General features: G+C 50.6%; 1 protein-coding gene across 3 annotated transcripts in view; it reads right to left on the bottom strand.

Annotated features, from left to right (window-relative positions):
- LOC147701080 (uncharacterized) overlaps positions 1-15,938 on the bottom strand; it is an 80,059-nt gene that overhangs the window by 27,881 nt on the left and 36,240 nt on the right. The gene's annotated exons all lie outside the window — the stretch shown is intronic.

Raw genomic sequence — 15,938 nt, 5'->3', positions numbered from 1 at the left:
CAAGTCAATATTGCATGAAGCTGGGCGGTCTTATTCCGCAGCAAGCCCTCTGCAAATTAATGACATTTACTTAGACCTCCTGGACAGCTGTGCCAACACACACACCAACTAAACACCCTCCAGCAGCTACCAATCGATCTACCAGCACTTGGTAGTCAAATCCAGACTCCCATCTTTTAAACCATCTACCAGCATCCAGACTCAAATCTTTCAACGTTCTCTGTTACCATCTTTGGAACTGCCTGCCTCTGAGATTCGTGGAAGCTCCAGGCTCAAAGTTAGTTCGTAAAATCCCAATAGACTGGAAGACAAGAAAAAATAATGACACACCGCACAGAACTGTATATTATTCAACCATTTTTTCATATTGTGTACCATTGTCTTACTTCTGTTTTTTCAACATGGACGTTTTGCTGTCTGTTTATCACAACAGCTCCGTTATTTAAAATCTCACTTAACAGTTTGTTTTACATCATACCTACCTAGCTGTTACTATGTTGGACTTGGCCCTTTTCCACCAAAATGTTTCGCTTTTCGCCCCCCTAATTTAAGGATGTCTCCCCCATGGTAAAGGTTACTGTATAGGCCATGTGTGGTGTGAGACGCCATGTTAATGTGATAATGTGATGCAATGGTATGCACGTATTTTCCCCCCCATTGTGTAAAATGTACCCTGATGAAATGTCACATTTAAAATGGATGCCTTTGCTGTGCGTTGTGCCACCTGACTGCAGTAGGTTAGCAGTCTAGTCGTTAGGTACCCAGCCATCCCTGCTTTTGGAGGGAAAGCCTGGCACCCAGGGTGCTCTACTCCTCCCCCTGAGCCAGTTTAAACCAGTTTGCCTGAGAATTCTAGAAGTTTCTGACACTGTCTGGTAGGTAGGGTGAGGGGGTTATAAATAAGGGGGATGTGCCACCATGTGCAGAGACAGAGCTGGGACAGGAACGTGAGGGGACCTGCTGCCAGGGGAGACCGCCACTTGGGCCTGTGTGCTGGACCCTGCACCCATCTATCCCCCCTCTACTGTCCCCAGGGCTAGTGGAAGCCCCACTTCAGGAGTTCAGGCTGCTGTTCAGGAGGAGGGCCACGCTGCAGTGGAGGATGGTGTCAGCCTACCGCCCTGTTTTGATGAAGCCCCCACTGGCTGTTGACCTGGCCCAGTATTGCCTACTGCTCTGTCCCCGAGCCCCCTGAAGAAGGAGGGCCCTCCTACGTCCCTGAAGTTCCGGGACCCTGCACCACACAAGCGCTGCGCCCAGAAGCGCCTAAAATGGAAGGAGCATCTTGGACCTCCCAGGAGGTGAGGAGTGTTACCCTGGGGCTTGCTGCTGGGACTGTCCGCCCCCCCTTGCGCTACAATCCTAAAGCGCCATGCCTAGAAGAAGCATTGTGGGCCGGGAGAGTTGCTGCCTGTGGTGCACCTGTCAAGCGCTATACTGCCTGGGACTGCAAGAAGCATTGAGCCTCCAAGCGCTGGGGCTGGAGTAGCTGTCTGCCCCTATGCGCCACAATCCTAAGCGCTGTGTGTGTGGAAGCGCTATTTCCCGGATGCGCCATGACCGGGACTGCCTTGCTTCTCTTCTAAGCGATGTTGCCCCCTTCATAGCGCTGTCCCCAAGTCGGGCTGCAGGCCCTACTCACCGCCGCAGCCCGGGGCCAGGAAGAACTGTGGGCTCAAAAGCGCAGCCGGTGACTACCCCGCGTGTGGCGCGATCAACTACCCCCGCTTCATAAATAATTAATCAGCGTGTGCCTACCCCGCAATGGCGCCGAAGTTGAACTCACCACCACGGGCCCTTGGGCCGTCTGAAGAAGCGCCGTGCCTGGGATCATCGCCGCGACCTCGGGGTCGCTAATCAAGGAAGTTCCGCTAGTGACTGGACCCTCGCGGCGGCCCCTGGAGCCAGGAGAGGGCCGCTGCAGCATTGAGGAAGCAACGCTGGGCCTCGCAGAAGCTGGGACGGGTGGCATCACGTGGCTGGGGGCACTGGAGATGTCACCGGCCACGCCCCCCAGCCGCCGCACACAGATTGGCAGGTCCCCGTGATAGAGGGGGAACCCGGGTGAAGCCGGAAGTGAGCGGCGATGTTGCAGGGCTCCCGGAGTCTCGAGGGAGCCCAGTGGAGAGCGACCGGAGCGGGAGCCTACCCAGCCGGTCTGTGCCCCACAAGAGGAAACCGCCGGAACAAGCCGAAGTGCTGTTGGGGCCCACGTGGTGGATAGAGAGCCCTAAGTGCTGCCGCGAGTCCAGCGCTGTGCTGTGGGGGCCTGAGTGAGGCCACGCGGACCCCGTGTAGCCCGTATAGATCCCAGGAGCTGTCCCAGGGCTCTCATGCTCTGAGGAGAGCCCCGCAGAACCCCGCAAGGACATCAGGAGCCCGGTGAGTGGGGGCTCCATTAGACTGTGGTGGGGGGTGTCGGGGCACAGGGTCGGTGCCCGCCCCCGGGGACCATTGTGTATTCAGGGAGCCCCAGAAGAGGGACTCCAGCGTGCCACCCACATAGGACTGCCTTCGCACCACTGCCCCGCTGGACAGAGGGTAATGGCAGTGATTGGGGGCATTAATAATTTAAGGGGCACCCCATGTAGGACGCCTGACCTGTTAGGAAGGGGGCTATGTTTGAAATGCCTCAATGCTTTACGCCCCGGGATAGGGTTGTGCCTGCAGTAAAAAAATGTGCCTGATCCCATGCCGAAAGTGGAGGTCAGGCTATGGAGTTTATTTACAGAAGGTCCTGCCTAAGGTTTTGATGCCTAGGGTTTCCCTGTTACCACTGATGTACCTAATGTGCTTTTCTTATGGGTGATGCCAGATGTTAAGTTGATGCCCCATGTTAAAGGTGATTCTGCCTGCCTAGGCCAGATGGTAGTATTGTGTGCCTTTTGTTCCCTTTTGCAGGAGGTGAAGTCAAGCTGGGTATATGCCTAATGTTTTATTTTATGCTTACAGTCTACTGCTAAGGTGATGATAAGGATTAATGCCTTTGTTTGCCCTGCAATACTGACCCTATGTTTCATGCCAATTGATAAAGTTCTTTTTATTTCAGCCTGGAAACTAATGGACTCACCCTTTTCTTGCTTTGCCCATTTTCCCTGTAAATAATCCCCCTGGTATCCATTGCCCTGGCGCCCGTTGGTGCCCAATTTTATTACTGTGCAATACTGAGTTTTACCTTTGCAGGTTGGACCTAATACAAAAGTTATTCTTTTTCCAACAAGAAGAGGTGCTGTGTCTCTTTTGTGGTGTGCCTGGTGTGTCATCTGTGCATAGTGCGTGGATGCTTCACACATGTCCTCAGAAGTTTGGCCTGACCGCTCTGCTCCATGCTACCCCCCGTAGAATTGGTAACCCCATTTCTAACATACTATTTCTGACCTAAAGAAATCTCAGGTAGACATGTTGTGCTGCCTGTTTCTACATAAATAGTTAATGGACTACTGCTGCAGGAACTGTGCTGTATCCTTGCAGTAATATACACTTTATTGGGAGCGGGTCGAGCAGATTTGGCTCCCCCCTTTTTCCTCCTCCCCTCAGCTGGTCACCACTGGAGTCCCGCAGGGTTCCTCCCTTAGCCCGCTCCTCTTTAAAATTTATGTTACGCCACTGATACATCTGGCAGAGGAGCTTGGGGCTAAGGTGATGGCCTATGCGGACGATACGCAGCTGCTGTTTACCTGGGACAAAACATCAGACTCCGTTTCAGCAACACAACAGTGCCTAATTTCCATCTTTAAATGGCTGGCCGAATTACAGCTTAAATGCAACAAACAAAAATCTGAGATCTTGCTTTATGGCAAGTTTCCGCTGACTTCCGCGAGCAGCTGTGGCCAACTGACTCCCCGCTTCCCCTCTCATCGGGACAGCCCGCCAAAAAGGTACCACGCATGCGCACTTAAGCCCTATATATAGATAAGCTCTGTAAGTCATACAACACTCTACGCATGTGCGAGAGACTATTGCTGTTGGAGACGCCGGTGATTTTTCAAAACATCATTCGCTCTATACCGGTAAGCCAGTGCTTGACTAGCTCAACCTACAGAATCCTGATCGTATACACCCCGAACTCTGATTTAAAAAGCCTTCACTTTTCTTTCCGATAGAGGCTGAAAACCTACGAGTTCTGATTTGATCAATCCACGATCCTGTGCTCGGACGTGCACATCCACGTTCCCCCGGTAAGAACTATGACTCAGTGCCTGACACTAAGGACCACGCCATGTCTCCCTATTACACTAAATGGCTGGTATTCTTTTCCAGGCCATCCAGCTTCATCCAGCCTTTTCCAACCTAAACCCATATAAACGTGGCTACCGCATACATCTACGGTAAATGCGCTCCCCTTTCTTCAATGACGGTTATGAGAAGGCTACACAAACACTTTCCAATACTTATGTCGTCCTTATTATTTTTGTTGTTCACACAGGTGCTATCCCTTCTTGGATATTCTCCATAGTGGTAAGCATAGGTAACCTTGGGTGGTTACGCTCTCGAGATTCTTGGTTTTTATTAGATATACAATAGATTTTTTTCTTCTTCTCTTTTTTCAGAGCTACCTGGCCCTGATGAGAATCCCTTCCAATCCATAGGGATTTGAAACGCGTAGGCCCCTTCATGTCCAGTGTCTGCTCCTTTTGGTTCTTTCTTTAGTGTGAACATACCGTCACATTATTGGCTTAAAATTGTCTTATATATTTTTTTAACTTTGACATTTGATTTTGTTGATCTATTTGATTTATACTTGTACAAATTCACTGTATAAATTGTATATATAATTGTATATATTGTAGCAGACCTAATACTCAGCACGATTGTTTATTTATATCTAATCGTGCTGTGTACCGTATTTGTATGTGTTTTGTGTATGAATGGCAAGGTATGATTGTGATATGACTGAATATGGAATGCATGTTGGATTTTAACGCTTCACTGTTTTTGTCCACAACTTCTTTTGCGTTTACAAAAAAATTTTGTTTCTGTTCAACAGTATATGATTAATACAAATATACTTTTTTGACATAGACATTATAATAAAAAGCAATTTACTAGCGCACCCCAGCTCTGAAAAACCTTCTTTGTTCTGGTGGCCAAAATTTTCTAAATCACTATCAGTATAGGCACTTGTTCTTTGTTGATTATTTATTATTATTTTTTTTTTTCCAAAACCTTTATTGCACTTTGCATAGTACACAGCGGAGTGCCTACAACCCTGTGGGCCGGACGCTATCAGAGGATCATTGTACACAACGTTTTCCAGCAATACGGATATTAAAGTCACAGTTACAATATAGCGTGATGAAGCGTACTGAAAAATTAAAAGTGCCAGTTGAGCAAGCGTTCAAATGCGGGAAATGAGGTTTTGATGGAGTTTTTTTCTTTTTTTTGTGGAAAATAACAAACTCATAACATCAACAGTTAGGAATGACAGTACGGTCTGGCATGGATCAGTGCATTTCAAGTTACAAGTGTCTCTTGGGAGTACGGAAATCCGACATCACCGCACAGCACGTGCATGCCTCTACTTACAACACATGTCACCACTCCCCTTGACTCACCAATCTAAGCTCTACGAAGAGGCCTCCTGCAGCAGCCCAGGCTTCCACCCCGCTCCTCCCTCCCGCCTAGGTGTAGCCCTCCTCGCCCTCATCGTCAGAATCATCCTGATCATCCTCTCGTAAGGGTTCGCAGATGTCCCCTCTGTATTCGTTCCATTTCAGCCATATCTTATTCCATTTCCCCGGACAGGCTCGGTTGGAGTACACTGCTCGTTCAGTTAACATAACTCGATCCATGTTTAAGCACCATTGGGACTTTGTTGGAAGGTCTGCTGCCCCCCAGCGCTGTGCTATGTCACTTTTCGCTACCATTAGCCCCGCCGTGACCCAAATTTGCTCGTAACGGGTCAAGTCGGTAGGCTCCCAAATGTTTAGTAAGCACCTTCTCGGGTCAGGCAGTATGGAGTGATCTAATGCTTGTGAAAGTGTGCGGAGTACTTGTTTCCAATATTCCTGGATCTTGGGGCAGTCCCATATGGTATGGAAGAACGTGCCCTCCTCCCCGCACCCTCGCAGACAGTAAGGATGGGGCGCCCTGTGTATGCGATGTAGCATGGTCCTTGTATAATAAACTCTGTGCAAGATTTTAAATTGCACCAGCCGCATGCGTGCTGAGATACCTACTTCTTTAGGGGACCCAAGTGCCTCGTTCCACTCATGTTCATCCATGTCGTTAATCTCCCCTTCCCATTTCTCTTTCAGGTGTGATGTGGGCTCCGGGGAGTTATTGAGTAACTTGCGATAAGTGAGGGATGTCGCCCGTTCTATCATGCAATCAGTGAGTAGGCGATCCTCCAAGGGCGAGGATTCCGGCAGTGGTGTATCGGCTGGGATGGCTGCAAGCAGTGCGTGTCGGACCTGAATGTACCTATAGAGTTCCCTGTCGTTGAGCTCATAAAGTTCTTTTAGTCGGGCGAAGGGGATTACCTCATTCCTCTCCCACAGGTCACCCACTGTGGAGATACCTATTGTGTCCCATTGTGCGAACCCCTTGGTGTTCCTCAGGTTGCCCAGTGTGCGGAAGTCCCACAGCGGAGTCATCCTAGTGATCCTCCCTTTCCAGCCCAGAGCTGTTGTAGCCGCGTGCCATATCTGCACCGTCAGTTTGGTGGGGCCGACTAGAGTTCGCATCTTGCGGTGATCATACAGTGGACCCAACAGACTATCGGCGCCCAACTGCACCCTGTCTGAATGAAATGCTGGCTCGGTATGCGGTGCGTGGATCCATTGATTAATGGGTTTGAGGTGTGCGGCCCAATAGTACAATTTTAAATTTGGTAGTGCAATACCCCCGCTATACCAGTCTCTGTGTAACTTGGATTGTGCCACTCGCGGCGGGAGGTTGCCCCATAGTAAGTTGGAGACCAGTGCCGCTACTTTCTGAAAAAACTTGGGCGGCACAGGATAGGGCGAATTATCAAGGACGTACAGGAAGCGTGGTAACGCCATCATCTTGTAAAGCGCCGCCCTACCTAGGAGTGTTAACGGCAGACCGGACCAGAACTCAACATCCCGTTTGAGCCTTTCCAAGGACGGCTTCAGATTCTTATCTATGAATTCTGTCGGGTCCCTGGTGACATGTATGCCTAGGTATTTAAAAGATGATCCCGCCAGTCGTAGCGGGCAACTATCGTCGAGATCCGGAGCCGGGCCTTGCAAGACGTATAACTCTGACTTAGACCAGTTCAGTGTGTAGCCGGAGATCCTGCCGTATGTGTCACATATGCGTAATAGGGCCGGCACACTTTCCTCGGGGTCTGTTAGATACAGCAGCATGTCGTCTGCGTATAGGGACAGACGGTCTTCCCAACCCCCGGTCCCTGGTATACCCTTGAGGAGGGGAGAGGCTCGTATGAGAGTCGCAAGGGGCTCCAGCGAGATGGCAAACAGCAGGGGGGACAGCGGGCATCCCTGCCGCGTGCCCCTGCCCAGCGGGAAAGTGCGTGAAATGCGGCCATTCGCCACTACGTGAGCCACTGGGGCTGTGTACAGTAGCTTGACCCATGCTAGAAAGCAAGGCCCAAACCCCATACGCGACAGCGTTTCGAAAAGGTACTCCCACTCCACCAGGTCAAATGCCATCTTGGCATCAAGTGCCAGGATTACTGCCGGCGTGTTGATGGAGTCAGCCCTGGCCAGGATACCATGCAGTCGCCGCAAATTCAGCGCTGTGTTCCTGTGCGGCATAAACCCGGACTGATCCGGGTGTATAATCGAGGTCAAATGGGGCAGGATCCTTTGCGCCAGAAGCTTGGCCAGGATTTTCACTTCCGCGTTCAATAAGGAAATGGGTCGATAAGAGGAACAATCCTCTGGCGGTTTACCCGGCTTGGGGATCGTTACGATAGTAGCCACACGCTGGTCCAATGGAAGGGAACCCCTCTCTAAACAGTCCTTGAACATTCCCAACAAATGTGTACTGAGGGTGTCCGGCATCATTTGATACCATTCTATGGGTATCCCATTCGGCCCCAATGCCTTGCCCGGGTTCAGAGCCTTAATGGCCAGCTGAATTTCATCGGCCGTAATGTCTGCCTCCAGCTTGCTCGATGCCTCTGGCGATAGGGTCTGTACCTCAATCGGAGCTAAGAGTGCCCTGGCATTCTCAGATGTAATCTTACGTGCCGGGGTGTACACTTGTTCAAAGTGGGTTGCGAGCAGTTCCGTTATACGCCTCGGATCAGTGTGTGACACCCCTTGCTTGTCTTTTAGACGCTGGATTCCCCTGGAGCTGCCCTCACGTTTATCGAGCCACGCCAGCATTTTCCCTGCTTTGTCCCCCACTTCATAAATCCTGTTCTGAGTGTAGGTTATGTGACCCTTAACTACCAAGCGTAGGTGATCGTTGTAAAGCTGTTGTTGGAGAGTGAGTGCGTGCAGGGCAGAGGGAGAAGGGTGAGACTCGTGTGCCGCGGTCCGTTCCTGCAAAGTAACCTCTAGGTCGGCTAGTTCCTGTGTCTGCTGTCGCTTATGCCCGGTTATGGTGTTAATGGCTTGGCCTCGCAGAACCGTTGTATAGGCCTCCCAAAGCGTTGCTGAATGTGTGTTTTCAAGAAAGTATTGTTTCGTGGCGTGTTTGAGCGCTTTGCGAACCTGTGGAACTTTAAAGTACGAGGCGTGCATGGGGTAAATGCGCTTACGTGCTTTCGTCTGTAGGGAAAGTGTCAGTGTGAGCGGTGAATGGTCTGAAATACCTCGAGGGTGAATCACCAGGGTATCTACATGGCAAAGGGCACCCCCCAGCGACAGGAAATAATCGATGCGAGACAGGCTGCCATGCACCGTGGAGTGAAATGTGTATTGTTTTGTGCCCGGGTGTAAGTGCCTCCAGATGTCCGTCATGCCCATGGCTGTGGTGAAACGTCGGAAATATGTTTCCCCCCCTGTCTGGTTTGGGGAGGGGTGTTTATCTAGTTGTGGGTCTATGACAGCGTTGAAGTCCCCCCCTAGAATGGTCTCACCCTCGGGGAGAGTTAAAAGGAAGTCCCCTAGCCTTGGGAGGTGGACCGAATGCAAAGCCGGTGGAATATACACTGACACTAGATTGAGGAGTTTCCCCTCCCATTGCCCCTGCACAGCCGCGAAGCAGCCCTGGTCGTCGGTTTTGATTGATAGGGGCATGAATCGTGAGTTTTTCTGTACTAAAATGCCGGACCCCCTGGAGCCGGACGTGAAAGCTGAGTGGGCCCACATTTTGTAACCTCGCCTATCCAAGGCCTTCGTGGCTCCCCCCACCAGGTGTGTTTCTTGCAACAGGGCCACAGTAGGCCGCAGACGCTTAATAGCAGTCAATACCAGACCCCGCTTCACCTTGTCCCCCAAGCCTCTCACATTCCAGGACATCAAGGTCATAGGTGGGCATTGTGTGTCAGAGGGATTCACTCCCCCTGTCGGTACGGGATTGCTAGCCATCGGGGAGTATTAGGTACGTGTTGTAGTGCCCCAGAGATGTAACCGGTCTATCGCCTGCGTCGTCGCGCAGCAAGGCGTTCAGGAGCATCATGGGGGCATCGTGTCACTGTCCGTTCCCAGCAATGTGTCCTGAATCCCATAAGTACTGAAACATTGTCCATGACCCTTTGTGCACATTCCTAACATAAACAGTTCAGAACAAACCCCCCTCCCTGCCCCCCTGCTTAACGGACCTCCAACTGCCCGCCACCCCAACTGAGCAGAGTGCTTTACCCATCCCAAAACCAGAATACTTGCGTGTAGGGGGGAGAGCGTCTCCCCGGGTTGGCGGCTCCCCTGTAGGCTCTCGGGGTTGCCATGCCAGAGTCAACGTGCAGCTATAAAACACCAAGTTAGGTCGGTGATCGGCGAGCTCGTTCAGTTCAGTGTCCGTAGCCGGAGTCATACATTTTCACCTCCCCCTTCGAATCCATGGGAAGGCGAGCGTTCTGCACCCTCCACACGTCCAGATGCCTGCGAGCCATTTCTGCTGCCTCCTCTGCGATCTTGATCCGGTCTATTCGTCCTGCGCTGTCGTCCAACGGTGTGCCAGCCCTCCAGCCAGTCCCGGGCCGTGTCCGGGGAATCAAAGAACCATACTTTTTTGTCCGCTACCACTCGTAGTTTAGCCGGGAATACCATCGAGTATGGAAGTTCTTTCTCTCTCAAGGTTTTCTTGACTTCCAGGAACGTTCTCCTCTTCCTAGACACCTCCGCTGTATAGTCCGGGAAGAATGCAATTTTCGAGTTCTGAATCTGAATGGCCGGCGCCCCTCTTGCGGCCTGTAAAATGGCGTCTCGATCTCGGAAATTGAACAATCTCGCCAGTATTGGTCGTGGCGGGCCTCCCGTCCTGGGTTTCCCTCCCGGAACACGGTGGGCCCTTTCGACCAGAAAAAGTTCGACAGGCCTTTCGGCTGGAGACGAGTTTTCACCAACTCTTCCACATATAAGTCCAGGGCCCCAGTGTCCTCCGATTCCGGGACACCTAAAATGCGGACATTATTGCGTCGTGAGCGACCTTCCTGGTCGTCCAGTTTGTCCCGGAGCAGTTTATTGTCAGTTTGCAGGCGTTCCATAGCTATCTGCAGGTCGGACACATCTTCGACCAGCGATTTCGTGACCACTTCGACCTGTTTGACCCGCTCGTTTATTTTCTGCAAATCCGCCCTGATTAGGGTGACTTCAGTCGCCGTGGCCCCCACTGTCTCTTGTACTTGCGCCAGCGCCGCCAGGACATCGTCCAGCGTGGCTTTCCTCACCACCTCGGCTTCCGCCATTTTCCCCCCAACGGTTTTGCACTGGTCCTGGGAAGGTGTTGCAGATATGGTGGTCCTAGACATATAATTCCACACACAATTAATCCAAAATTACTCAGCTCAATTATTTTTCATATGAGAAATTAATTCCTAAAGTGAAAAAAACAAAAACACAATAGCCCTAAAATACACAGGTGTCCAATACAAACACACAAACAGGTTTGTTTTAACGTTTTAAAAGTAGAGGAGAGAACTCTACTATTTATTCATAATAAAAATCTCCTCATAAGGCAGTACACAAATATACAATATCTACAATTCGGAACAGAGGGGGTTACCGAGAGAGAATAAAGTGCATAGAGTGAGAAATTCTTGTGCTCGTGCAAAGGAAAGAAAGGACCAAGCGGTCAGGGGATATTGAGTAGTATGGTCATTGAAGAATCTGTTGGCTTTGATTCTAGACAGAGCCTGCCCTCAAAAATTGGTTTGTAAAGGAATTGTAATTGTCTTTTTTTATCCTTGGGTCGAAACGTCGACATCCTTTCCATACAGTGAGCCTGCATCTCCTATGCCCCTGCCCACTCACCCTTTCTGAAGACCGAAAACCATCTGAGCGAAGTGATCGCTGTAAAGACAATTGAGGAGATTTTTATTATGAATAAATAGTAGAGTTCTCTCCTCTACTTTTAAAACGTTAAAACAAACCTGTTTGTGTGTTTGTATTGGACACCTGTGTATTTTTGGGCTATTGTGTTTTTGTTTTTTTCACTTTAGGAATTAATTTCTCATATGAAAAATAATTGAGCTGAGTAATTTTGGATTAATTGTGTGTGGAATTATATGTCTAGGACCACCATATCTGCAACACTTGATACCCAGGTCCTAGGACTCTTCTCGGGTTACCCCATATATAATAACAGTCCTGGGAAGGTGAGCGTCTCTCATAAGCAAATTTGTCCAACTTGGCCTGGGTTGTTGTGTTCTTGGGGCCCCTGTGCGACATGGCCCGGTTACTGTTGAGGCGGTTCAGTGGCTTTCCTGGTCGTCCACGCCGGGTAATGGCGGCGATGAGCCACAAGTGCGCGACGTCTTCCGCGCCTCCGTCAGAAAGATGCTCGTCCGAGGAGGGTCGACAGGCGACTGCAGAGTGTGCTCTTGAGCTTGGGTCGCTGGGGGGAGTTTGCGTGAGTCTTCGGAGTGATGCAATGGATGAGCCGACACTTCCTGTCCCTCGGTCCCGGCTTCAGGTCGCTTCCGGCCGGGTCCGACCAAACTGTGGCTCCGCGGCTTCGCGGTCGAGTGCAGGCCCGGCTCCTCTTCCATCTCCGGCCAGCGGGAACGTGCTCATTCGGTCTGTCGCCGCCCCAAAAAGTTCTGGAGACGCTCGCTGCACGGACTCCGGGTCCGGTCCACCCTTTGTAGCCGGAGTAGATCAGGATATTTGTACGGATTGATGCGGAAAGCCGCCTTTACCCAGGAGCCTCCCTAAGCTGCGGCCGCCATCGTTGGCTGCTAGCCACGCCCCCTCCTTTGTTGATTATTGATTGCGGCTCAGCCTTACTGATTACGAGCCAACCCCAGTTGTTTTCAGGCAGGATAACACAGCCCAGGCACTAAAAGGATCTGACGCAAACAATGTAATTTCAGGTGCAGAGGTTAGCTCTGTATACTATAGGTACAGATTTAAACCAAGGCATGGTTTCTTTACATTGTTTAAGCCAACACATTTTCTGCGCCACGACTGTTGGTCTTACGGACTCTATTGTGACAGGCATTAGGTGGGACATGGCTCTAGTTCACTGGGTCACAAAGGATGCCTCTGCTCAGGGCTCAAATGGGTTCTTCAGATACCAAGCACTGGAATTGCCAATCTGAGCTCTTCTGTGAAATGATGTCCGTCACACCCTCTTCCATCGCCACGCGAGGTGCAACAGGCAGGATTCTACAATAAGCCAAACCAGAGGCCCTTTCTTGAATCTGCCTTTCAACCAGTCTCCAATCAGCAAGGGAGCTTTTTTGTAATGTGCATCAGTCTCCAACAAGAAAAGAGGATCTTTTTGTTTCACCTCTGCCACGCTTCCTGCTCTGACGTGGAGACAAATGGGATGGAACAGGCTACAGGAGGCCGGATGTGTATTCCACCCCTATGCCAGACATCCAGTGAACAACAAGGGGTTCCTCGGGGAAGCTACCCGGGGCTGCTTTCTGAAGCAGGCCATGTGCACAGAGACTGACCCTCATGTAGGGACTAATCAAGACTGGATATCAGAATGAATCTAGATCTAACCGAGATTATTCATGTCCTTAATTACCTTCCACTGTCAGTAAAAAGCAGCACCTGGTGCAGAGGTTACTTCTGCAAACGCCTCCTCAAAGTGAAGTAAAGTAAAAAGTAGTGCATAGTAGCAATGTTGACCTCTGCAATCCTTATAGTGTGAGTAAAACGCAGTGCAATGTGCACAGATTCCCTTGTTTAATTAAAACCCATGGGTGTCAGTAATAAGTGGTGCAGTTTATAAATGTTCCCACATTAAATGCCCCTCGTAGTGTGAGTAAAAAGCAGCACACATATATTCTGTACTTTAAACACTTCTCGAAGTGTACGTAAACATCCATGCACTATACAGATCGATAGGTACCCTTTATAATATAGTGAAAAGCAGTGCTTTGGACACAGGTTTCCTCTTTTATAAACACCCCTCATTGTGCTTCCTCTGTAAATTTCTCTGGTAGTGTAATACACAGCAGTGCACTGCACACAGCTTTCCTCATGCATGTCACTGCCCCTCATAGTACAGGTAAAAGCAATGCAGTACTGACAGATTCTCTCTGTAAAGGCGCCTCAAAGTGTCAGTGAACTGCAGTGCAGCGTGTACAGATTAACTCTTTTGTAACCACCCCTCACTCTGTTGTAATATAGATTTCCTCCTGTGGTCCTAACACTGCTTCGAGTGCAGGGACCAGACTTTCTCTTCTGTTAACGCGTCTCGTGATGTACTAAAGAACAAAGCAACGTGCACAGGTCATCTCTTCTGAAAATACCACACTCAGGGGCCGCCCTTGAGCCACACAATGAAGCGCAAGAGCAACGCAACTCTTAAGTTATATTCATCAAGCCACGCAAGGCCACCTTGCATGGCCCTGCGCGGCCCATGCAATGGAACGCAAGAGAGACGCAACTCTTAAGTTATATTTATCAAGCCACGCAAGGCCACCTTGCATGGCCCTGCACGGCCCATGCAATGGAACGCAAGAGAGACGCAACCCTTAAGTTAGATTTATCAAGCCACGCAAGCCCACCTTGCATGGCCCTGCGCGGCCCATGCAATGGAACGCAAGAGAGTCGCAACTCTTCAGTTATATGCATCAAGCCACGCAAGGCCACCTTGCATGACCCTGCGCAGCCCATGCAATGGAACGCAAGAGAGACGCAACTCTTAAGTTATATGTATCAAGCCACGCAAGGCCACCTTGCATGGCCCTGCGCGGCCCATGCAATGGAACGCAAGAGAGACGCAACTCTTACGTTATATGTATCAAGCCACACAAGGCCACCCTGCATGGCCCTGCGCGGCCCATACAATGGAACACAAGAGAGACGCAACTCCTAAGTTATATTTATCAAGACATGCAAGGCTGCCTTGTCTGGCCCTGTGTGGTGTCATATGCAGCGCAAATTGCTGTGTTGCGTTATCTGTCCCAGTGATGGGTTCCATGGGTGGAGAGTGGATGCTACCACGCATCGCCTCATAAGTTTTGGTGCGTTCCCAGATTCATATCAACACAAATGACCGGGTCCTTCTAGGCCCTTTCTTATTTCAAAAAGTGTACATCTTATCAGACTTAATCATTTGTTTATCTCCCCTTGCTTAATTATGTTAGGGGTAGAGAGTACACTATTTAATGGCCACTTTAAAAAAGAAGGTGCCCCTTTCTGCACAAAAACATTCCTGTTTGCAAGGCACGCACGCTTGCACCATGGTGCAGGGGTGCCTGCTTTAGCAGTGGGAGCACATTGTGCGCCAGCGCAGGGAAAACAGGACTGCGCTGTAGAGTGTTAGATACAGCGCATTCCTGCCCTTCCCTTTTATGCAGCGCAGCTAGGTGACTTGCTGAGCTGCGCTGTGTGCCCCTGAGTGTAGTAGAAGGAAGTGCAGTATGGACAGATTTATCACACTGAAGAGTAAAGAGCGGTGCAGCGCGCCCAGAGTTTCTCTTCTTTAAACGCCCCTCGAACTGTTGTAAAAAGTGATTCCGTTTGCAGACCTCAGATGGGCTCTTAGCACCCTGCACAGAATAGTCAAAGGCAGAGGAGTCTGCACAGATTTCCTCTTTTATTTTAAATGCCACTCACAGTGTAATAAAAAGCAGTAGTCTGCACACTAGCTTTCCTCAAGATGCAGTGCAGTGTGCACAGATTCCCCCTTAAAAAAAATTATGACCACAAAAACCACCAGGGCAAGAAGGAACTCCCCCTCTCGCCTCCCCCCAAAACGTCCCCAGATAGATGAGCCCAGCTCAGTCGAGCTCCTGGCAGTGATTTTTCATAGTTCAATAAGATGCAGTGCAGTGACAAAGATACCTTACAGTGTAGTAAGATATATACAGTGTAGAGCACAAATTACTCACAGTGCAGTAAGATGCAGTACAGAGTGTAAAGATTCCTCATAGTGCAGTAAGATGCAGTGCACAGATCCCCTTTTTTTATCACAAATGATGCCCACAAACACACCCAGAGTTGGGAGTAAAGCCCCCCAGGCGCTGCCCGATAGAGGAGCACAGCCCCCCTCCGGGCCCCCGGATAGAAGTGCCCAGCTCAGCCCCCAGGGCCCACGGATAGAAGGGCCCAGCTCAGTCCCAGGGGCCCCGGATAGAAGAGCCCAGCTCAGCCCCAGGGTCCCCGGATAGAAGAGCCCAGATCAGCCTCAAGGGCCTGCGGATAGAAGAGCCCAGCTCAGCCCCCCACGGGCCCCGAATAGAAGAGTCCAGCTCAGCCCCAGGGCCCTCCAGATAGAAAGGCCCAGCTCAACCCCAGGGGCCCCTGGATAGAAGTGCCCACCTCAGGCCCCCTGGGCCCACGGATAGAAGGGCCCAGCTCAGCCCCAGGGGCCCCGGATAGAAGAGCCCAGATCAGCCCCTGGGGCCCCCGGATAGAAAAGCCCAGCTCATCCCC

The sequence above is a fragment of the Lissotriton vulgaris genome, chromosome 7 (genome assembly GCF_964263255.1).
Source record: "Lissotriton vulgaris chromosome 7, aLisVul1.2, whole genome shotgun sequence".
NCBI lineage: Eukaryota > Metazoa > Chordata > Amphibia > Caudata > Salamandridae > Lissotriton > Lissotriton vulgaris.
This window is presented reverse-complemented; position numbering and strand designations above follow the sequence as displayed.